We start from the raw sequence: 25,558 nt of genomic DNA on the forward strand, positions 1-25,558 counted from the left end.
GCCATTATTTCTAACATACGAACTAATGTAAATATTCTCCTTATAGCTAAGGCCCTTTAGGAATTCTGCAGCATTTTTTTATGGATAGTAGTCCAGATTTATATCACTTGTAGTGGTGTCAATTTGGAATAATCCTGATGTCCTTGGTAAAATCACTTCAGTTTGTCATTGATGAAGTTCAGAGCAGAATTTGCCCCATGGTGACATTTCTGTAGGTAGTTGCATGCCTGGAAAGTCTGTGCAAAATGTTGGTGACTTACCTCTGTTTCTGTGATCCCTTTATCTTTATATAAAATCATGAATTCGCACAATGCCCACACAAAAGGAGATGCAGTGGACATTTTAGGGGGACGGAAAGCCAATAGGTGTCCCTTGTTGAGCTGTTCCCAGATAGTTCCTTTGAGGACTGGAGAACAGTATTTAATCATCACTGTGTTCACATGTGCAGCATGTGTTTTGTTGTCCCATGTTATCTCAAGAATGCCATTTCATGGCCAGTGTAGGGGTAAGAATGGAAGGCCATGACCTATAGGCTCAGATCAGAAGAAAAATAAACTCTTCTTTGAGAAGTACTGCAGAACCTCTCAGGAATTAATTTTGTGTTCTGACTGTGCTGAGTTATAATGCATTGAATTACAGGTGGGACTTTCAGTAGAGCATAAAGAAATTTGCTCCCCATGTTTCATTGAAATGCAAGTAGAAATGGGTTCCCAACACCCTTAAGCTGGGATTTTCAAAGGATCCTAAATCTCCCAGAAGCCAGAGAATCACACATTCGTCATCAACTTCGCTTGACTTAAAGTTTGGAAACTGGATCAAATATATATATTTTTGGACATGATCTTCTCTGTCTAAGACACTTGGGCTAAGAAGGAGAAGAAGAGGGGACCATAGGAGGCCAAATCTTCAATATCATGGAAGTGAACAGAACAGCTCTCTAACTCTTTTACTTCCAATTGGTGAATTAGTTTGATGGCACCTTCTCTTTCCTGTCCTTGCAGAATAATATTACGGATATCTAGTTAACCGAAATAAGTAGCTAGTTAATTACAACATCTAATTAGTTCATTGAAATCTATGTCTATGGGAATAACTACAATATCTTATTTACCATAATGCACATTTAAAAAACAATCTTGTTATTGATGACCAAAATTATCATAAAAAAATAAGTCAAAATAAAGTCAGCCTGCAAAAAACTCCTTTCTTTTCTCCTTCTTTCAAATGTTAACTTCTAGGCTGTCCCTGTGTTGGGCTATTCATTTAATTTGGGATCAAAACAAATATACTTCTTAAATGCTATTTATGGTGTCTTCATTTGTTTAATCAAAGCAACCCTGTCTGTGCTATTTGAGAGTAAGTGCTTTTAAAATAATATAAGACCTGACTAAGGGACAATGCCACAGAATGGATGGATGAAATGTGCGGGGTTTTAAATGTTACTTCCTTCGCCGTACATGCAGTCAAACCTTATTAATCTGAATGCACTTATTTCCCCTCATTTACTGCATGGTTACATTCTATTAAATTTTCTTTCCCGGTTAATAATATCTATCATGGAGGTGATGAACAGTGCCCTTTAGCACAAACTTTAGTTTGTATCATTAACCATTAGAAATCAATAGTTAGAGAAGAATTCCTTACTGCTTTCAGCAGAAAGTGTTGTTTTCTAAAATGAGCAATCTAAATATAATCGCATTTTATGGCAGGCAAACAATTTCACATTCCTGATGAAAACATTATGGACATTCAGAAAAAGTCATTATTATACTTCATTAACAATCTGTCTGTTCAAAATGGCATTAAATATTCATGATAAGCATCGTGAATATGTATGAAGTATTTGGTCAGAACTCCTATAATGCTGGTGTTGTCTGAGTTGGTTGAAGAGAGAGTGTTAAATTGGAGGTCTAATTTATTCACAGCAAGGTGTCAGAATGATTGCTGGAGGGAAAGAATAAGATTGCACTGGTGATAGGTAGCAAGTGAACAAAATGCTATCGGTCAAATTCTGTTCTTGGATAGACTGGTGACAACCACGTTGAAGTTGTACTGAGTCAGCTTAACACAGGCTCCAATCTACTTATGATTGTTGTTTTGACTGCGTGATAAACAGTAAGTTTGCAAAATATTATTGGACATACAAAGTAGGATAGGTGGTAGGGATGGTGGGATGAATGAAAAACATAGTCTCCTAGTGGAGCAACAAAGACTTATGTCAGCTGATGATCTGGCCCATTGACTCAAGGGTATATGGATCACATGTCACACTGTAAGAGATGTGAACTCTGAATTTAGCTAAGCCAATGAATCAGAAAATCTGTGGAATGTGTATTTTATTCTGTAAAGTCATAGCTTTTCCTAACTTTCTGTCCTAGAGAGCCTCCGATACAAAGTGGACAAATACTAATAAAACATAGCAGCTGTTTCCTGTTGCAAATAGATCAATGGTCCTAAAACAAACAAAGCTGATATGATAACATTGGGGTTTATATTTTAAAGAATCTGGGGGAAAAAAACCCCTCTTATTTAGCACTAAAGAGGTTATACATTTACGTTTAGTCCACAACCCCTTTTATGAAGGCTATATTCAATACTTTCCTAGGTGCAGCACATAAGACTTGATTGGGGAGATATTCTGAAGTCGGTAAAAATCAAAACGCTTACATTGTTATCCTAAGCCTGTCAGAAGTTCTATTCCTTTTTGGTCTGCTGCTGCTCCCATTGAAAGTCCATGAGAGTATTGCCACTAACTTCAATTGAATCAGGATCAGGACCTTGGTCACAGCACCCATGAAGCTAGCAACCCAGTACCTGGAAGCTAAGGAGTCTTAGACTTTAAAGTCTCTGGGTCAGAACGTCTCTCATTCTCTTTGTACAGCCCCATGCACAAGGTCCTAACCCTTAACTGGGGTTCCCGGGCACTAGCGTTAATACAAATGAATAATATTATATTCCTAAGGATCCTTAGAAAAGATTATCAAGGAAAATGTGGTGAGGCTGCCAATACAAATGTGATAAATACAATTCTGATGTTCTTTCTACTCACACAGAATGCTAACTCAGAAACGTAACAAAATTTCAGGCTGATTATTTAAAAAAAACAAGTATTTTCAATTTCATTAGCTACATGTACACCTTGCATAGCAATAAGGTTCCTTTTTCACACTCTTCACTCACCTACGATCAAAGACACAAGGCAAAAATCTCAGAAAACAGTCAACTTCAGACTCAGGCAGATGATTAATTTCAAATCTATATAAAAAGTTGTTCTGCTGGTGTGAAGATTCACCAGATCTGTAAGATAGGAAATGCAATTGCACTTGAGACAATGATGGATGAATGGACGAAGTGCCAGCCAGAATTATTTTTGCCTTTCCCATTCCTTGAACACAATAGGCTCAAAATAAATTCTCCTACTTATGCAAATATGCATTTTTTTTTAGTTAGTAACTAAACAGTAAACATTGAAAAGCTGTCAAAAAAAATCACAATGTACATTCCACAGCGATGCCTGTAATGAGCAGAATAAAAACAAGGAGGGAGCAAAGCACAGCCTCTACTAGCACAATCTCAGCTGTACTCAGGTGATGAGAATAAAGTATGTATTTCGGTTTTTGACCAAATCTGTGGGGGGAAATATATCTGTGCACTGGTTTTTTTTTTTTGGACTTATTTGCTTCCTGGATGGGAGTCTCATCTGAGAAGCCAAGAGTTGTATGGGCATGTTGACTGAAATCCTCTCTCATCCTTAGAGGTGGTTTCGCTAGAGCATTGGTGAGGCACAATGATGGTTACCTTTCCTCAACCTTTTTATTATTAGCACCTGGCATCGTTCATGAGCACTAAGCTTTAAAAAACCAAAAATGGCACAGTACTGTGCATGACATTAATTTATATTTGAGTGAATCCGAAATGAGATTAGATGTGATTGTCTGGTTTTCACCCTCATAGTTGTTATGGGGGCATTTAGTGCGCTGGATGAGGTTCACCATATGCTGATTAGGCATGTGTAGGACTCAGGGATCTTGAAAGGTGTATTGTGGGGAGTGTTGATCATTGTAGCAGTGGAGATGTGTCTGCTTTTGCATCTGTTATTCTGGCAGGGTCAGGTGGAGCTCTGAGTTGGTGTGTGCTGGTCTGGGTGGAGCTTATTTCTGATCTTGGAGTGGTTGCAGGGGATTGTTTGAAGGCCAGAAATGAAAGTTCAGGAAAGATTTATTCCAGGATGGTGTCCCCCATCAAGGATGAGCTATAGTTGTTTGTTTCTCCAAAGGGGTCCCAGTGTGGGGTAATAGGTGACAACTAGGGGTGTGCAGTCTGAGGGGGCTTTATTTATGTATGGAAGCAGGATCTCTCTGGGTATTTGAAGAAGAGCTATGCAAGCCGTTGGTAGATGTCACAGTTCAGGCCAACTGCACCTGTATTCATGGGATTAGTTTGGAAGGAGCATGGGGGGCATTGCACCTCCAAACTGCGAGTCTCTTGCAGGCACAGGATTTGCCCCCGTGCATGGCCACATTGGCCTGGATAGAGATGCCTCCTCAAATATAGAAGTCAGACTACACCTATGCCTGTGTTCTCCCCTCTATGATCGAGTAAAGGCTCCTGCTCTATGCTCCTGCCACCTCTCTTGGGTGGAGATCGGCATCTCTCTTTTTCATAAACAGAGTGTTTCCAGACTGCACAGCTCCTTGCCTGTGCTGTGAATTCCCCAGCAAAGTCCAGCTGCCTAAGCAGGTCTGCTTTAGTTTACTTTTCTCCTCAGTGACAGTAAACAATGTAATTACCATGGTTAAGTTACCAAACAGTTCTTTTTTATGCAAGTACATTTATTCTTAAGGTAAATGTTACAGAGAAAACATACAAAACAAAGGAACCTACATGCATGCTAATAAATTTACCAGAGATCACTCCCTCACTCCAATATGGGCTCTGGTTGGTGATTAGTCCTTCAAACCCCAGACAGGGTTTTTTCTTGCAGTCATAAATTAATCACAGCTTCAGCTCAGAATAAGCACACTGATGAGTCAGTGAATCCCTCCTTTATCCAGTTTGGGTCTTGGAAGGAACTCAGAATAGGTATTCAATCAGACAGTGGGCTACCTCCCAAGGTGATGATTCAAAGGCTTAGTTCTTGCATAACCAGAGTGAATAAATTTGCATGCCTCTCAAAAGAAATTACATATAATCCCACAGTAGTACAAAACATTTGCCTTTTTAATACAGTGAGCTCCTAAAATACTTAAACGATTCAATAAGGTATGTCCAGGATATTGCAGGATATTGGCATGCATGTCACAGACTTATTCTCAATCTCTCTGCTCTAACCACTAGATGTAAGAATTGTTAGTAAGAATTGTTAGATAATTTCTGCTCTAAAATACAACTAAAATTTGTATCTGCATGAGAAGTTATCCCCATTAATAGGGTAAATCAGTGTAAATATTTTGCAACAGCTTCTGATAGTAATTATCCCTTTGAAAATTAATTGTCAAATTAATCTGACTCATTTATCAAACTGCCTAGGAGATTACATAATAGATATTATTTTCTGTTCTTTTGTATTCTGATATGTTTTCATGGACTGTCCATCCATATGAACAAAGACAAGGAAACACTTGACATGTCCTTCAGCATTCAAAATGTCAGATATGCTTAACTTTATATGTGCTCTGCTTCAAATGCAAGTGTATGTAATCTTTTTCAAGGAGATCCCTGACTGTAAGTGCCCCTTCAACAGACACTCTAAGGAAATGAAGGGTTAAAGAATGTGAGTTACTTCTGAAGTGAGTTCAGTACTTCCATTTGTAGAAAAGGATGCAAAATATGTATCTTTTTAGAATCATACACAAACAATAAGAAGTCTATTCAGGAAAAAACATTTGATTAAAAAAGTCTTTGCTGGTTAAAATGAAGATGCCTTCCCTTCTATTAATTTTGACAAGTGAAGCTTAATTGTTTTCCGTATTCTGTCACTTGCATTGTTCATTTTAAATAGGCACATCAGTTGAAAGTGGCATTAACACGTTAGTTAAAGGTTAGTTGTTCAAACAACATCCTGTATAATATGGTGTATACAAACAATAGAACAAGTCCAACCTTTTAATTGAGAGGATTTTTATGGTAGATACTTTCAATGGAAAATGCCTCTTGTAAATCAGATCTCATTTTACCTTAATAAATACACTTTCTATACTCCCTTATTTTGTCATTAACTTTCTAAATATTTTGCATGATCTTTTCCCTTTTGTGCTTTGTTGACTCTTGTGACTTCTCCACTTATCACAAAAAATGACAGGGAACAGAATATGATTTAATGAAGAAAAGTCACAAGTTCTCAAACAACTGGGGCAGAAATGTACAATAAATACATGCATGGTTTGAAGTCATTAAAACACAGTTCAGCACGAAATGTGATAACATTGTAGATTAGCATTTCATTTAGATTTAACAAAACTGCTATTTTATAGAATTTAATATCATTCTTCTCTTAGAGCACATCTTGGGGTTTGATGGAGATATATTTAATCTATGATACAAACCCAGTTAGTCTGTTGCCATTGTAACACCTTTTATTTACTGTTACATTAGATATTCAGTTAATGTCAGTATTTCCAATACTAATTAAATAAAATATCTAAATATATCAAAGATGCATTTTTTTTGTGCTGGGGTGACTTTCACCCCAGTGCAGAGGTACAGCTAGAGGTCTATGTATGCACCACTTATACTCCACTTTGGGTCGGTCCTTTCCCCTTCACTACCAATATAAGTCAGGCCTGGTCTACACTGCCGTGTTGGGTCAATGTGAGATACGCTAGTTACGTAACATAACTAGTGTATTTCATGGTGATGTACTCATGTCTATGCATCGCGGTGTCATCATGACACTACATCGATGGGACAGCATCTCCTGTCAACACTACCTCCCACCTTTTGGGGAGCTGGACTAATTCAGGTGATGGGAGAGTGCTCTGCCATCAATTGAGCATGTCTACACAGACCTGCTCAAACGATGCCGCTCCATTGATGGCTGCCACTATGGCAGTATAGACATGCCCTCAAATATATTAAGGAAACAGCTGCCAAGGGGCTTGTAAGGGTAAACTTGTTTTCCATGCTTATTCCCACCTTGATCTTTACTGATCCAGCCAGTAAGGGTGTCAATTAGACTCCCTGGTATGTTTTTTTTTTACATGTGATCATCTGTCCTCTAGAAGAACTTGGACTTAGTCAACAAATAGGTCACATTGGAAACCCAAGAGCCAAGTGGAGCATTTACCGGCCTTTGCCGGATTCAGAACTTAGAACCAGATGTGCAAAGCTTTATGTGTCATTGCCAATCCCTGAGCTATGCCAATGTGACAACATTAAATGACAATAATATGCACCTCTTACTATTCAACTTCATTAAGTACCCTTTTAGCAATCCTTTGGTATTGAATTAACATAGAAAAGCTGACCTATAAAGTCTAACGCAATCCTAGCTAAAATCCATTTCTCCTAAGGCTCCTTTCTTCTGTGTCATATGTCACAAATGAGCTATTGATAAAAAACAGAACTTGCCTTAAATAGCACAGCCTTCGGGGACTTGCAGAGTGTGACACTTATGGATTCTGCTCATTTGAGACAAATTATTATTAGAAAGTCCATGATCAGATTTTTTTTTTACTCCATTCAAAATATATGAGAACACAGATGCTGAGGCAACTTTTTATACTGTTATTAGTGTTTTACCGCATTGTATTTTTCATGGTGTAAAAACCCAATGGACCAGATTCTATCCCAGTGGCGGATCAATGCAGAACAGCACAGCCCATCCACAACCTTCTCAGACCCTGCCATGTCCCGTCCCTCCCCTTCAATATATCCCTCCGTATTCTGGGGGGGGGGGGGGAAGGAGGAGGGAAGAGGGCAGGCAGACAAGCCCACAGCTGGCTCAGTTACACCCAGCAGTGAGTTCCCTTATGCTTGAGGGAATTCCCTGATGAGAACTGGCAGTCACATCCTGCCTAAGCGGTGCAAAAAGGCTGGATCTCATTACAGAATCTGGCTGAATATAGTGGGCCAAATTAAGCTCTCAGATAGATCTGATTAGGGGCCTGGGAAGAACTCTACTATGCAGAGAGATTGAGAAAAGGACGATTGTTTACCATAGATGGGAGATAAGAGGGTAGTTGATAAAAGTATATCAATGTAGACACAACATATATCGGTCCTAACATATAATTCTCTCACTAAATTCTTTACTTCAACAGGCTTTCCCTGTTGTGTCTGAATAACTGAGTTTAGGACAAGGGACATTAAATTTCCCTGCTCTGAAAAAGAACAGATTGCAAACCGAGACCCACTGTCTGCTGTAATCTAGCATTACCCTTTACATCACTTCTGTAACTCCTTCCCCTCAAAAAATGGCTTCTTTGCCATATTAACATGCAAGAGGAAAAAGGCTCCATGTTCTGAACTCCAAAAGGGAAATGGATTGGAATGTTCCCATCTCTCACCTTGTTCTTTGTTGCTAATTTATTTATACATTGTATCTATTGCAGTAGCACCCAGGTCAGGGGGTTGTGCTAGGTACTGTATATATAGGAAGATAGCGTCAGCCCCAAAGAGCTTACAACCTAAAGAGCCAAGGCACATCTCACTCGTGCCAGGCTTTGTACATATGTACCTAAGTAATTATATAAACAAACTTTGCTTTAGGTCTGGAGAAAGGAATCTCGGGGTTGAAGTACTGGAAAATAAGGGAATGGAGGGACAGGAAGCAGGAAGGGCTGAGAGGAAGGGCAACAGATGGGGGGGGGGAAGGGAAAGTTTGAGACACAGAAGGCAAAAGAACGGGTAGTGAGAATGAGGTTGCTCACTGAGGGTTTTCAGAGCTAACAAACGGGGGGGGGGGGGGAGGGAGACAGAAGAGCAATAACCTATTACATACAGCAAATGAAGGGGGGAAAATCCAGCATCCAAGTTTCACAGCCGAGCACCTGGTCATGTCATGAAGCTGCAAAAGGCACCTGGCTGCCATTAAGTAAAGGAGCGAGACCACTGAGATTTTCATCCCATTTTCTTCAGCCATCTCCTTATCTGCTTCTTCACCTGCTGTCCCCCATTTCTCAGTTTTCCCCACTGGTATCTCCAGGCTCCTATCCATTTGTCCAGGCCATTACAATTAGTAACAAGGGCTTCACATTTGTCATCATCAGCTGTTAGCGTGCCATGGATCTTATTCAGTCTCACATGTAAGGGCTCTTTGAGTGTTTTACATATAGCTTCATGTTGCTGGTACAGCACCATAAAATATGTCTCTCCGCAAAGACTTCAAGGTCTGTCTTAACAGTGTACAGCACAAGATTTTTCAGATATTTCCTAAGCACATTAAACCACTACACAATTACTACCACATCTTCCCCTCCCCGCCCCCCCCTCCCCCTTAAAATGAAGAAAACCTTAACGGGGGGTAATGGCTATGATATTAACAGGAGAGAGGTGTTGGATGGACAACAAAAAACAGGTTCCTCAAGATGGGCCAATGTTTAGGGCACTAGCCTGGGACCTGGAAAAGGTGGATTCACATCCCTGCTTTACCACAGACATCCTGTGTGGCCTTGGGCAAGTCTCTGTGCCTCACTTCTCCATCTATAAAATGGGGATAATTGAAGGGAGAAGTGTCATAAACTCCAGTATGGAATTTGCTGTTGATTTTACATGTAAGGTGCTCAGATCCTACAGTGATAGGTAGCTTTATAAAACCTTAACATAGCTAGAACTTCTAAGCCCACCTCACAGGGATATTGTGAGGTACTCAGATATTATGATAATGGAGCCATATAAGTATTGCAGAGATTTTGGGTACGTATTTCTCAGTTTGCTTTGATATGTCTGTCAGGGAGTTTATGGAGAGTTGGAATCCCTAAGGGGTTAATCACTAAGGAGCCTCCTTTTTCTTGTATATCTAAAAATGCAGAAGTTAAGAACAAGTAACCTCAACACAGGAGTTTAAAAAGGATGTCAAATATGCAGTCTCCCAGTGCAAAGGAGTTCTTACTAAGCTGTTTTCTGAATATTTCAGCAATTATTGTTAGCTTCACTTTCCCACTCTACTGTCTGCAATCAGAGCTATGCAAATAGAAGAATGCTGTTCTTATGTATTTCCCTTCAAAAAGCAGAAGACAAGTTTGATCTGCTTGAAAAACATTCTGAATTTAAATTGCAAATTTATATCTGATTGTCTGTTTTTGTTTTCTGCAGAGTTACAATTCATTTAAACATTGTTATTGCCTTTTTAACTTCTGCATATACAATACGTATTAAAAAAAAACCCTCCCTGCTTTAATGTAAAGCTTTAGATTTTCTCAATTCAATCACATTGGATTTATAGCAATTTCAGTGATTAACAAAGGGCCTAGAGGGAAAAAGTCCTTTTAACATGGTTTGTTTGAAACGGAAAATGTCTTACAATAATATGAGGAAAGACTCCTATTGGAAATTTACCAGTAATATATTCCATAATATTCATGGGATTTTCAGAGATTTAACAATGGGGAAGGAACACATTTGGGTTACCAGTGTGGAAGGAAGAGAGTGTAGCTCCTAAGTAAATTTTAGATAGTGTAGTTCCAGAGGGGCAGCCGTGTTAGTCTGTATACAGCAAAAACAACGAGAATTCTGTGGCACTTTAAAGACTAACAAATTTAATATTTGCAGACATAAGCTTTCGAGAGACTTCAGCTCTCTTCTTCAGATGCAGTAATACAGAAAATAGGTAACACAGAGGCATTGTGCACAGATATTATCCCAGGCATGTGCACATTCAAACTGGGTTTAACAGAGACTTGGAGTGGCTATCTCACTATGAAGGTAAATTACTTTGCTCACCCATTCTCACCTCCTACTCAATGGTCATCATTAGGTCTTAAGTACCAGACTCCACCTCCCCCATTGTTCTCAATGCACCTGGATATCTATAAGATGCCTCTGTGTTACCTATTTTCTGTATTACTGCATCTGAAGAAGAGAGCTGAAGTCTCTCGAAAGCTTATGTCTGCAAATATTCAATTTGTTAGTCTGTAAAGTGCCACCGAACTCTCGTTGTTTTAGATAGTGTCGTTCGAATTCACAAGGAGTTAAAGCTGCTCCCTCCTTTCCTTCCCAAGGGGACACATTAGGCCTAGAAAAAACATTAGTTCCGTTTCATTGTATGGAGGGTACTGAGATGGGGAAACCCCATGTATAGGTACACTCTCCCCTTCCCTCAAGCATGCTATATAGCTGTGAGTGACAGGCTTTCCATCCATCTCAAAGGGAGCTTGTGGTCAGTGTTTGCATAGGTTTTTACAATCCCTATTACTGAGTTAAATATAGCTCAATGGGTCTGTCTTTACAATAATAATGATCACTGGAAGTGCTTCAGGGAACTGCATTTATAAGTGCAATCTCTTTCTGTCTATACCCACACATCCAGTGTGGAAACTGGGAAGTCCACTTTGACTTTATTGTAACCCCATTCTGCAATGGGGCATGTTTGGACAACCATCCTGGCTGTAGTCAGCATGAGTAGCTACTCAGCATAGAGAGAATGGGGTTATGTCTGAGGGCAGATGACTATGTGGTGGATTAAACAAGTCTTTAATTAACGGGCGAAGCAGCATATCACGTCGTTTCATCATGAGCTTTGCTGCTCTTTCTTCTCTGCGAACACTGGGGGAGCAATATTACAGAGCACTGGTAATCATGGTAAAGGAGCAGATTGAAGTCCGGCTGAAATAATCCGCATAGTAGAATGTAGCTGTATATCTATCATCTTTGCGTGAGATGAGCCAGCCCATACTGGAGCGCAGTACTCTGCCGCTGAATAACAGCATGCCAAGGCTGAAGTGAGTAACGTTTGGACACTGGCACCCCATGTCGTTCCAGCCAGTTTTCTGAGCAGGTTGCTGCACATTCTGACCCTGTCTTTGTCACATGGTTGCAATGTGTGAGAGTTCTATCCAATGTGATGCCTACAGAGGCCAGGTGTGAATCATGCTTTATTCGCTGACCAACGAGAACTATATTCAGCTCTCTCCCCTCTTGTGCATGATGTAAGTGGAAGACACCCAAAAACCATGTCTGGCATCAACAGCTTGTCGTGCCAGCACCACAGCTTGCCCTCGAAGCACATAGAGCTCGACGGACTGCTCCCTGAAAAGCAAACACACTAGTTCCTGGCTCCACCAGACAGGGACAATCAAATCTATTCTACTAGTCTCTTCCATGGAAGTCCAGTTGTTTTGATGGTCCCTGGTCAAGTATGTTTATTCTTGTGCTGTCTGGCATGGCTCATGACCGTGGGTGTCTACCTCAGGGTCATCAACCCAAACTGTGGTATGTTCTATAACTAGATTTCACCAACCCAGTAACAGATGTGACCACCCAAAGCACTACGATAGTTTTATAATGGAGTCACCGACAGTCCCCTTACCCACTCCAGCCTATCTTGGCACTCAGGCAAGCTAGACTACATGATAATTTATGCCAAAAATCACAAAATATTCAGGTTACACCCAGTCCCAAGAGACCAGTCACTCACCCAGATCCATTTGCATCGTAGATTTCACACCAAAGATAATGCTGGTAGCCAATTCTATAGTAAACTAACTAAAGGTTTATTAGCTAAGAAAAAGGAATGAGAGTTATTGAGTGGTTAAAACAGGTAAAAATATATATACAGGTGAGTCACAGTTTATAATTCCAAATGGTAACAGATGTAGTAATCTGCCAGTTTCTCAAAATAATTTTAGGGCTACCCAGTGTAACTCTGGGGATTTCCATCTTCTCATTTAGTTATTTTGCCCTGTTAGAATCCAAACAGTCCAAAAATTTATTATAGTCCATATCTATAGCTTCTTCTTACAGGAACCAAGCTGATAGCAACAGTTCCCATACAGGTCCCTTCTTCATAAAGGGATGGGTGGAGGAATGCGTTTAACAAAGTCTTTGATGTCACGCACAATAGCCATTTGATTTTCATGCGCAGGAATTAGCACTTTTCTGTTAAAGATCGCTATGTGCATTACACAAGGCTTCTTTCTCATTTGATGGGTTACTTAGTTACAGGGGTATATGTTGGCCTTTACATCATAACGTGGTACAGATAAGTGAAAACAATGCATGCATCATCCCACCGGTTTTTCATGCAGTTTAAACCCTAAACAGATTCTTATACATTTAACAATGACTTTGATCTATATTAAGACACAAGTAAATGTATATTAAAGTTATATTAACACACAAGCCTGGCTTCAAGCTGCGAGTGTGTCTTTTCTAGCTGACACCTAGGCCATGGCCAGAGCTGGCACTTGGCTTGCCAGTGTCGCAACGGTCTAATCTAGTCTAATTCTCTTTTCCACTGGAGTCAGTTGTTTTCATGGTCCCTGGTCAAGTATGTTTGTATTAATTATTAGTGTCACAACAACTCTTAGAGGGTGCAACTGGGATTGGGGCTCATTTGCGCTTGGCACTGTACATACACACATAGTGAGAGATTTCCTGACCCCGAGAGCTTACATTCCACTCAATAATGGTGTTTCTCTGTAATGTGACAACTCTTCAACAGCACAGCTGACTGATTTCAAAAATTAAGGCAATGTTCTAGGCATCGGTGGGGGAAGGACCCTATTGATTTCAGTTAAAATCAGAAATGCCTGCTTTCCATTGATGTAAGTGAGAGGAAAATCAAGCCCATGGAGCACCCATTTGGTGGTGCAGGCAAAGAAATCTCTCTTGTACCCCTGTTGCTGCCTACAGTTATCACAAGCAACAGCTAACTAAACTGCTCCTTCTTATTGGGTGCACTGATTGGCTTATGTAAGCAACAGTGTGTGACTTTCTAGTGCTCTAAAGACAGACAAAGGGGAGAAAAAGTGACTTGTCTCAGGCCACACAACCTGTGTCAGTGGGATAGGCAGGAATAGAACCCATGTGTTCTGAGTTCCCACTCACTGGGCTACCCTGCCTTTCATAATGTGAGTGACTTTTGTGACCGGGGATGTACAAAACAGCTGTATGAAACTGCTAGTAAAACTCTTTCAGCTGATCTTAGGAAATAAGAGTGAGCAACTCATAAATTGCTCAACTCATCCCACTACAAACAGCAACTAAATTTAGCTTGTTATAATACGGAAAACATCAAACTGCTCTCTTCCTTTGTTCCAGAAAGAGGGGGAAATAAACAACAACATTCACCAACTTATCTCCTGATCACCCAGGAAAATGCCACTGAACTTAAAGATACATAGTTGTAAACTCGAAAACCTGTCTCTCTCGCCAACAGACGCTGGTCCAGTAAAAGATATTGCCTTGCTGCCTTGTGTCTCTAACTTTCTGGGACTAACAGGACTGCCACAATACTGCATACTGAATTTAAATGCATCAGCACGTGCATTTCACACAAGCCCCAGTCAGAGACCTGGGCATTCCTGATTATGCTACTGAAGAAAATAACAAACAAACCAAAATCAGCAGACGCTATAAACCAATCCAGCTTCAGCCTTGACAGGAGCAAGAGAAAAACAACAACATCAAAGAAAGAGTTGAGGTTGTTTGCAAGAATTCAGTTAGGTGAAAAAATGTTGAGGTGTCAATATTTGTTTCCATTCTGATATGGAATAAAACCAAATTCTTTTGAATCTTTTAGACATGGGGCTAGCTCATAGCCCAATGAATAAGGTATTTGAGCGCCATATAAAATATGCAGGTTCAAGTCCATCCTCTGCTTGATTCAGAGGAGGAACTTGAACCTAAGTAAACCACATTCTAGGTGGGTGTTCTAATCAATAGGATATTGGCTAGCCTGGGATAGGTTTCTGGTTTTGACCTGAAATTGGCTATCCTGGAGCTGAGCAACCTTTCCATCAAAAGTTTCATCGACACCAATACAATTCCACAAAAAGTTTCAGTATCAACAGAACAGAATTTTCAAGCCAAAAAATGTTTTGTCAAAAAATTCCCACTCAGCTCTACTTCTAAGAGCATCTACACAATCAGATGGAGTCTTGCAATCTACCCATCCAGTCCTACTATTCAATCACTCAGTTGTGTCATGAGTCAGACTGATACTTTTAGCAATCACAGGTTACCACAAGCATCTGGCAGGTGGGAACATTAACTGATTTTATTTCTAATTTTTTATTAATTTTTCCAAATTTAACAAATATACCAAAATATCAGATTTATAATAATACACGAAGTAAACAAAGAGGGTTACGATAAAGAGAGGGGAGGGAAAGTGACACATCTATCATCAGGATCTATGTTAATCATAGACCTCTAAAAAGTCAGCCCAAATTGCTTTGAATTTTTCAGACATTCCCTTTCTGCGGAATACCAGTCATTTGCTAGCTGTGAGGATAGCCATTACCACTAAGCCAGGCATCAATATTTGGTAGGGACTGACCTTTTCTTTTCATGCAGGATTAATTTTCTAGCAACCCAATCTGCACAGTGGAACCATGCTGCCTTGTTAATAGGTAATCTCCAAGTATCAGAAATATATTCAAGAATAAAACTTAAGGGGGAGGGGCTCCAATTTAGCAGCCAACATCAAATTGATCCTTTGACCCACCTCATACCAGAAATTCTTGATACAGGGGCACTCCCAAAACATATGAGCACCCATGGAGTTACAATTCCAACAGTGGCCAGCATTTATGAGGCCCATTACTATTAGCCTACATGGGGACCAGCGTATTCGAAAAAGTGTCTTTTGGTGAGTAAGCTGCAGTCTTAGGTCTGTAATTGCTTTTTTAACATTAATTACACTTGTATTCCAGTGGGCTGGAGATAGCTGTGTATCCAAATCTCGACTCCAAGCAACACTCAAATGAGCAAGCTTTGCCAGAGTGTTTGGGCCATAATATATGCAATGCACGTAGCTCCAACATCCGCACATGCATGCAGTGAGGAACCGGTTGAGGACACATGAAGTCAGGTGTTGTATTAAATTCCTGCAAGTAGAGCAATATGATAAGTTATGGCTGTGGGTTTTTTTTTTTTTTCACATCTGCCCAGGAGATTTGGATATCCAAATGTGAAGTGGATCTCTCAGCTGAATTCCTTATGTGCCACGGAGGCCCATTGGTGACAGCTGGCAAAGAATTTACTGTTCTATAACAGCAACTCCTATCAGACATGAAAAAGTCACTACCCTAGCACAGTGCTTTCATGGTATTTAGCTAAAGAATGTCATGTGAGATCTTAAATGAGAACCAGCATCACACTGATCCTCAGAATCATTGTGTGATGTGCATACGGATGATATTTAAGAAGTTGTGTATATGTATTAAACATATGTTTTAAAGTCTAAATCAAGACAGAACTGATAAGTAGCTTTTGAGTCAAAGGAAGTTGATTCCCCTCCTGTCTTGCTGTCAGCTATGTAAATTAAGCAGATGTAAGCCAACGCAATGGGAGTCAAATGTGCATATGGAGCAAACAGGGGATGGCAAGACACCAGAGACTGTTTCTTGGATGGAAAATGAACTTTGAAGAATTGGTATTGAATGCAAGGAGACATTTTGTTAACCTTTCACTGAGGAAACCCCTTGAAGAGATTGGATCCTGGTTTGACTGAAAACCCAGCTAGCTCTGCAAAAGATTGAATCCTCGGGGGAAGATCTATTTTATGAAACAGGAAAGGTTAACCATTCATAAGTGTAGACCCATGTTTGTGTATTATGATTTTGTTTTATATGTAACCATTTCCATTAGCCTTATTCACTATCCACTATTCCTATTTGCCTCGGATATTAAACTTATGGTTGTTGTCGCTAAAAATGTATTTCAGTGCCGTGATGTTATACTGGAGCTGAATCTCAGTTGAACCAAATAAGCTGGTATATACCCCTTTCCTTTAGGGACAACTTACCTGGTAATTTCTGCAAGTGCCCAGTGACTTTTCCTTCCCTTTTCATTTGTTTTGGAGAACGCGAGTCACTTCACTTCCCAAACCAGAGTTCAGCTCAAAGAACTAGATGTATTATAGCAGCACAACTTCAGGCAGACAACAACCTTAAGAATCAAAATCTCTCCTTCAGCACTGTGTCAAAAATCACAGCTTTAAGGCTTGACCAAGCACTGACATAGCACTAAAGGTAAAGCCTCGATTTTTTAAATTTATTTTAGGCTGACTAAATAAATAAACCCCCCACTAAACCTACCACAACTCTGGAAAAACCACAAGGGCCACAATTAGACTCCTATATTCCTATTGAGCCTCTTAAATAAAAAGCATGACTTTCAGGAGCACTGAACAGCCAGCAGTTCTCCTGGCCCTGACTGTATTGATGCAGCTAAATACCCAATTTAAGAAAGCAAAAATAAATGATTTTTCATCCTCTGACGTATGTTTTCATTTCTTCGCTTTTCTCATCTACTGGTGCTATCCGTCATTTCGGATGAGCTCTCCTATTTGTTCGGAATACTTTGACAAAACCCGAGTGTGGGATTGGGACTTTTGTTGTTGTTGTTGTGGATGGCATTTTCTTCTCTTGCTTATTTTGAGCTCCCTAGACACTTTCTACTGAAGAACTCTACTTGCCATTTTTTCTGTTACCTCAAGCCAACAGGGACTGCCACCGGCTATAGCAGTCACTTCCTTCCTTTCATACAGAAATCAAATGTGTCACCCCTGCAATACACTCAGTCTCTAGAAGCTTAAAGAGGAATGGACTTCATTTTAGTTTCAAAACAAGAGTCTACACATACTGTATCAGTCAGTTTGTTTGGGATTTATTGCTATTTCCTTAGTTCTAGAGCTCCAGAACACTAAAGGTGCATTGAAGCAAAGAGGCTAAGACTTTTAAAAATCAAAAAGTACATGACTTGATTTCCAGAAGTGCCAGACCCCCAACACTGACAGCAATGGGAGCTGTTTGGTCCTTAGCATTTTAATGAAAATCAGATCACTTATTGAGGCTTCCAGTTTTGAAAACCTTGGTGGGGGTAGTATTTAACATTATACAAGGAGAGACTTTTGTTCATTTCAACACAAAATAATTAGGTGGGTTAAGGTTTAGGAAAATGACCATGCAAGTTAGCTGGTTTTCACCAGTTCAGTGATGTTGCTGGTGATTTACAAGATAAAAACAATTAGCCCCAAATAAATTCATGTAATTTATTCAGTTTGGATGTGTATGAAATATTGTATGCGTTTTTTCCCTGCTCTGCATTTTCCCTTTTTCTAATTGTTTTAAGCTCTCGCGCTGTTGCTCATTATAATATGCCTCAGCCCCAGGGTTCTAATTTACACAGTACTTGTATATGCAGTGTGATAAAAATACTGCACTCATCACATGGCAAGCAGGTCATGCAATCTAGGCCAGATCCTCAGCTGCTGTAAATCTGTGCAACTCCCTTGACTTCAGTGCAGCCATGATGATAGTCACCAAATTAAGGATTCTGAGCCACTCTTCCTAATTGCACATTAGTGGTAGCTGGGGGGATACACAACAACAATGTGCGTTGAAGCTTCCCATTTCCCCGCCCAGCCCAGGTGCTAAAAGCATAAAATGTGCACTGTTCTAAATCATCAGCTCATTCCCAAAGGTGACTTGTCAATCCTCAGGTTACTTCTCAAGTCATAAACTTTGGTATAAACCAGGTAATCTTTGTGGCCTACTTGGTTTTGATATTTCACTAATTCTTTCATACTCACATGCAGTTTGAAATAAAATGTCCTGGATTTAGAAGAGGTCACAGGACACAAGGTTTTGGAGTTTAGCTTTGACTAAACCAGGACATCTGTTTTTGTATCCAAAGATTACAACATTTATGCTACTTTTCACTTGTCATAACACATTTACCATTTATTTCCTAGAGACTTAGAGCATCTCTCTCTGGGATCACCATTTTCCCATCATCCTAATAACACAATTTGTTCTCAAGGTTAGCTATCTAATATTTTAAGTTTCACTTTTACAAACCTTGAGCCAATTGCTGCAATCCTGAATCAAGCAAATCTCTCTTTCAGAGTCAGTTCTGGGATAAAATTTGAGAGAGAAAACATAGTTTAGGGGTTAGAGTGGAAGACAACTGGAAGTCATTCCAGATTCTGTAGTCTGGCTCGCTGTGCGACCCTAGGAAAGTCTCTTTCTTCATAAATTATCTTTGAAATCAAGTGACACCACTTATGCACTTTTGTAAAGTGTTTTGAGATCCCCAGGTGAAAAATTCAAAGTATTAATATAATCATTCCTGGAGATCAGAACCCTTCAGCATCTCCCTCAACCTCAGTGTAGTTAGTAAACTACTTCTGAGGAAAAGTTACACTGGGAGAGTTAACCTGAACACTGCAAATAAAAGGAAAGTAATGATCCAATATCATGACAATGTCAACAGAAGTAGTCAGGCATAAAGAGAGTTCCACAGGTGAAAGAGAGGACCAGGTCTAACCTATGGCCCCTCTCATGAGTTGCTGTTTAAAAATGTTGAACTAGTTCCAGTAACTCTTATTGGTGATATTCGATGACTAGTGGTTCTAGGACTGCCTTGAAGAAGGCACTAAAGCATCCAAGAATCAGAAGTCTTGAACACTTTCATGGGCTGAGATGAATTCAGGAACCTTGCTGAGAAATAGCCAAATACACTTCACACTGCAGCTGGTATTTCAGGGGGACTCAAAGATGTTTCTAGCATAGCTACAGACACTGCAAGCAGCTGGCCTCACCCAGAGCTATGCTTACATTCAAGTTGGATGCTGAATTACCAAAGCATTTTGGAGGACATGGTTGTCCAAACACGTTTGGAGGACAGTACTGCCAATTCTCATTAACACACAATAAATTCAGTTTAGTATCTGAGATAAAATCTTCTGGCAAATCTCAGGATTCATGGACCTATCATGTTCACACTAAAATCAGTGATCCTTTCTGTCAGTGACTTCAATTCAAGTTCTGAAGCCCAGATCGCCAAAGGTACTTAGCCACTTATCTCCCACTGATTTAAATGGGCATTAATGGGAGTTAGCTGCCTAAATACCTTTGAGGATTTGGCCCTAAAGACTTGTTCCTTGGTTAACAGCAATGACTACCCTGAAAACACCCTGAGGGCTTAATCACAGCATTACTTGCAGAAGAATTTGCTTGCATTTAAAACTGGAGATCAGGTACTCTGTTTCTTCTATACACTTCTGTCAGCTGGAATGGCTCCTATTTTCCTGCCCACCCCAGCATCCTCTAGACGATTTAATTCCATTGGAAGTGTCTAGTACTGTGTGCAAAGGGATCAAATAATTCAATGAACTGAAGATGGGTCACTGAATCCTGTATAGGGGTTAAGGTTACAGACTTCAGAGAGACTGCAATCTCTTTCAGATGCTGACCCGACATGCAAACTTGCAACATGAAATAAAGGGGAAGGAAAGCATATGGGAAACTCAAACTCCACTTACAGATGCAGAGTCATATAGCACAGCAGGTTTTGATCAAGTATTCCTGGGTATAGTTCTTTTGTGCACTTCACCATCATGTCCAATTTTCCCTCAGTCATTACATTTTGCCTTCAGCACAGGAGGATACTCGAAGGAATTTGCTAAGTGCTTCGTAAGGCCATAACAGAACATAAGCATTAATTTTAATTTGGCTTGTGCAGACAGTGCCTATAGTGCGAGCACAAAACTTTCACTTATCCTGTTTGGATTATGTTTCTTCAAGTCAACTAAACCATTACTATCGTCTGGGTATCTCCTTCAGCTATGGATTACTATCCAGTTCACTTTGGTTTACTAGAGTAAGCCTTTTTCACACTGGAAAATTAGGTTCAAATAACAGCACATACAGGTGTGCCTATTACAGCCTATTACATATGTGTTTTCCATAGTGCATTAATCCAGTAACCAAAGGGTTACTTAACCAAGTGCATGCAAATAATTAAGATGACATTCCTGTGAGTTGCTCTCTTTCATTTCATGAAACCTTAACAGATATTTTTATACTGCCAGCTGCTTTGTTGTGCTTACATATATTTTGTATGTGCTCCTATGTTTATATTTCATGCATTAGCAATTGAACCAAAGCAATTGTCATACTGTATATGCAAATGAAGAGGATACAGTAACCTAAAGGATTAGAAAACATGCCTTATGGTGATAAATCCAAGGAGCTCCATCTATTTAACTTAACAAAAAGAGGGTTGACTTGATTAGTCTATAAGTACCTACATGGGGAACAAATAATTAAGAATGAGCTCTTTAATCTAGCAGAGAAAGGTACAGCATGATCCAATGGCTGGAAGTTGAAGTTAGACAAATTCAGACTGGAAATAAAGTGTAAATTTTTAACGTAGAGAGTAATTAACCATTGGAACAATTTACCAAAAGTCATGCTGAATTCTCCATTATTGACAATTTTAAAATCAAGACTGGATGTTTTTCTAAAAGAAGAACTACTCCAGGAATTGTTTGAGGGAAGTTCTATGGCCTGGGTTACACAAGAGGTCAGACTGGATGATCGCAATAGTCCCTTCCGGCCTTGGAATCTACAAACCTAAAGGATGGGAAAAATGATAAGCTGATGTCAGACAACTCAGGTAAAGGTTAGTCTTGAAAACAAAGGACTCTCTTCCACAGTAATGGAGTGAAATGTGGGTCATATGTTGTTGTGTGCATCTAGGTACCTGAAGGCCTGATCACTGTAGTATCTGAGCACCTCACAAACATTAATAAGTGAGACTTCGAAGAAGTATAAAGGATTCAGATGCATATTTTTTATTACAATTCATGGAAAGTACCGGGCTACACCCCCTGGACTGTTTGGAAAAATCTTCCAGTTCTCTGTCAAGTAGGGAAGTATTTTTCCATTTTGCATGGAAGGAACTGATGCACAGAGAGATTAAGTACTAGAATGTCATAGCCCTTAATTGGTTGCACAGGGGACTCAAGCTCCTTATGTTCCTCCACTAAGCTCAGTTCAGATGGCCAGGGCACTACTCACTTGATCCTACATCCTGTGAATACTGGCTGGAGAGGCAATGGACAGGGGTGAGATGGAGAGGAGCTTTGTGTCTGCCCCATCCACACAGAAATCATCCCAACTGGCTGGCCAGCACACAGCAGAAAGTAAGCTGCACCATGAAAAGAATGAAGTAATTCATAGTTCATCCCAGATCAGATGGGGAGCAGGGGACAAATTGTGAGTACCTGGCAAAAACTGGTTCTCTGGTCTGCTTCTAGGACAGTGCAGCTACACACTACCTCTTCCTTAGGGTCTATTGTAAAGTTAAAATCTATCACTACACGATTGTCCAAAGCAACATAGGAAGACTAGTCTAGGGCACAGCCTAGAATTGAACTCAGAACATTCACTTTACGTGCCTGTACGACCAGTCTTCTTTGCCACAAAGCAGCTGTGTCATGAGGAGGTGAAGATGAAAGTGATGGGGTTGAATGAGCTGTGAATAAAACTGCTGAGTATTTCAAGTGATATTGACATGGAAAGGAGAATGTTAACAGAACTAAGGGATGAGATCATTAACTCTTTGGAAACAGCTGTCATGCAGACTGAGGTAACTTAAGGACACTGAGTCATAACTATGAATTTCCCTGCTTCTGAGGAATTAAATCAAGTTCAGTCTGTTTAAATAATTCTTGCCATTCTGATTTCTGACTGGTTTGTTGTTCATTTCAAAGTACTGGAGGGCTTCTTTAAGCATTTTCTCTCTCTGTTTTCCCTGTGTTATTGGCTGTTTTAAATATCTCAGAACTTTAAAAAAAAATAAAGTCTTTTCTGTTATCTTTCACTTGCATTGTCTCTCATGAAATGTCATCAGCCATAAGGATTAGGGCTATCTTTTTACATGCATTTTTTATGGGAAGTCTCAGACTTGTTATGGTGAAAGGGATGAATTCACAGAAAGAGTGCAAAAAGGCACTTACAGGGATCATAGACCACGTGACCCTGTCCTTTTCCCCAGTCCAGCCAAGAATCAAGGCATTCTGGGATATGTAGTTCCTAGGACTGAGGGTATTGGAGGAGTTTACAGCAGGGCATGCTAAAAAGGGAAACACTGTCTCAGTGACTATGTCCAACAACAGATTGCTTAAGCAAGAGTAAAAATAATAATAAAAAAACCCATTAAAAATCATGGGATTATTTCTGGAACAGGTTTTTCTTTAAGAAATGGTATTCATTGTTTACTTTTCTACCACCAGCCATTTATTCCCACCACCCTGCACTTTACTTCCCCTTAAATTGTCATCAATGCCTACAGGGATCTCTCTAGACTTTTAATGGATAAATAGGCCAAACAAATTTTTAAGTCAATGATTTCTGTGACTGTCTATAAGTCTAAATGGCAGAGTTAATCAATATTTCAGAATCCTACTCTCTTTTTTTTCAAAACACTGAAACATCCCAGTGATGTGTTTTACAATATGGTTGTTGGTTTGTTTGTTTTAAATTAAACGTATTCCTTCTATTTCTTAAAACAAGATGAGGGAAATTAAAAGGAAAAAAAATCAGGGCTAATGAAATGCTAAGGTTGCAAAATCAAGCATGCCAAAATTAGTATATTTCAAAAATCGAAGGTGTCTGTTGCAGCTTTAACTAATTTCTAACTTTTCATTTGAAAGTAATTGCCGTCTGCTTTGCGAAGAGACAAACTTCTCAGTATAAATAGATGTGCTACTCGGCTGCTCTGTTAAGCCAACCTTGCAGAAAACTGTCTCCCAGGAAACAATAGCGGTAGCAAAGGTTAGCATTCACAACTCCTCCAGTCCACTTCCTTCACTGAAGTCTGAACTTTAAAGCTTAATTGGAGTCATTCTCACAGACCACAGGCTGGAAATGTGTCTGACTTCGGTTTTTAAAGGTCTGTACATTTCTGGCCTCAGATATATAATTTAAATTTCATTTATATGTATTTATAATTCATTTATATTAATATCATTTAAATCTTAACATTAGGTGGAGTCAATTACTCTCCTCTCCCAATACTTTTTCTTGAAAACCAAAACAAACAAACAAAAAAAGCACAGCCAACCAACAACCCCCTCTTACCCTAATTCCACCCGCAGCTTAATACAGTGTTAAAATTGCACAATTAAAACCAAAAATCAGAAAACACAAGTTAACCTCCCTAAAGTGTCACTAAGGGGGTGTCTGGAAGGTATCAATTCCAGCTTGAGGAGCCAGACTGATGCTAGCTTTCTTAGAGTTCTGTTAGACCTAGCATGTTAAACATTACAGTGTGGCCCCATCTGAGACCATAGTACTAGCTAGCACAGCTGTGTCTCCTTAAACTGGAATGTACACCTTCCCGTACTAGTGCAGACAAACCCTAACTCATCTGCATTGACAATCTGGATATTATACAATGCATACATTTATGGCAGAAACATTGATATGTTGAGTTCCTCATTTAGGGCGCCATTTTGCCTAATCATGTATAATGCCTCCTGAAGCTGTGCGGGAGCTTATTTTACTGAGCCTTTCTTTAAAAAGGAGTTGTGTGTACCTCATTGCATTCCTGGAGTCAAGGAGAGTCTTTAAAAATCAAGTTCACTGAGGAATGGGTAAGGTCCTCAGTGGACATATCTATGTGCTTTGTAGCCTATAGGTGAAGGTAATCTTGCTTTGAGTTTCTAGTTCTGATGAGCTGAAAGCTTAAACTCATCTGAAACCAGTTTAGTGTGACTGGGGTCAACACCACAAATCTGCAGGCACACACATAGAGGGAGTGGGTTTACCTGAAACCTGATCTCATGCAACAATTAACCTGGGCTTTTTTTGGCAGGTCTGTAACTGGGCTGAATTTTTTAGAAGTAGTACCACCTTATTCAGAGCCACCTCCATGTTTTTCAATGCACAGGTATTACAGTACAAGATATTTAAGGCCAGATTCCTTTTGAGTTGTCTTACTCGAGTGGTTCCATAGATATCAGTGAAGTTAGGTACTACACATTGCTGAGTAGCTGGCCCAGTGAAATTACCAATAGCCAAGACATAGTGTTGAAAGCTGCAGATGATTAATATGAAATTTCATCCTTTATAAATGCAACATGAAATACGGTATGTGAGACATTATTCAATAGTTAGAATGAATGGGGAAGAACTGTTTTCTCATAAATCCCAGTGTGAGGAGTATATAGTAGATCTATGATGTCATCAGCTGTAACTCAGTTTTCTCTTGTTTCTTTCTTATTTTTCTTGTCTTTTCTTCTTGCTGTTATTTTTAAAGTATGCTCATTTATTAATAGAAGACTATTACCTGTAGGGAGGTCCGCAACAGCCATAGCAATTATACAGTGACACCAGTGTGATGCTGGCAGACAGGTCATACCACAGTGTATTCAGTCCAATTCACTTGCATATTAGTTAGATCAAAGTGAGTGTAGAAGGTTGAAGAGTATATTTGGTGTTTAGACTTCATAAAATTAATGGGTCGTTATTTGCATTGTTTTCTCTTATCTGTATCCTGTTATGATGCAACAGCAAACATTTATATTTTGTGTTCATCCCAGTAACTAAATAACCTATCACAGAAGCTTTGTGGAATGCTAAGGAAGGACTTTATTTGAAAT

This window comes from Emydura macquarii, unplaced genomic scaffold (genome assembly GCF_026122565.2).
Source record: "Emydura macquarii macquarii isolate MOO-44397 ecotype Brisbane River unplaced genomic scaffold, CSIRO-AGI_Emac_v2 contig_1253, whole genome shotgun sequence".
In the NCBI taxonomy this organism is placed as follows: Eukaryota; Metazoa; Chordata; order Testudines; family Chelidae; genus Emydura; species Emydura macquarii.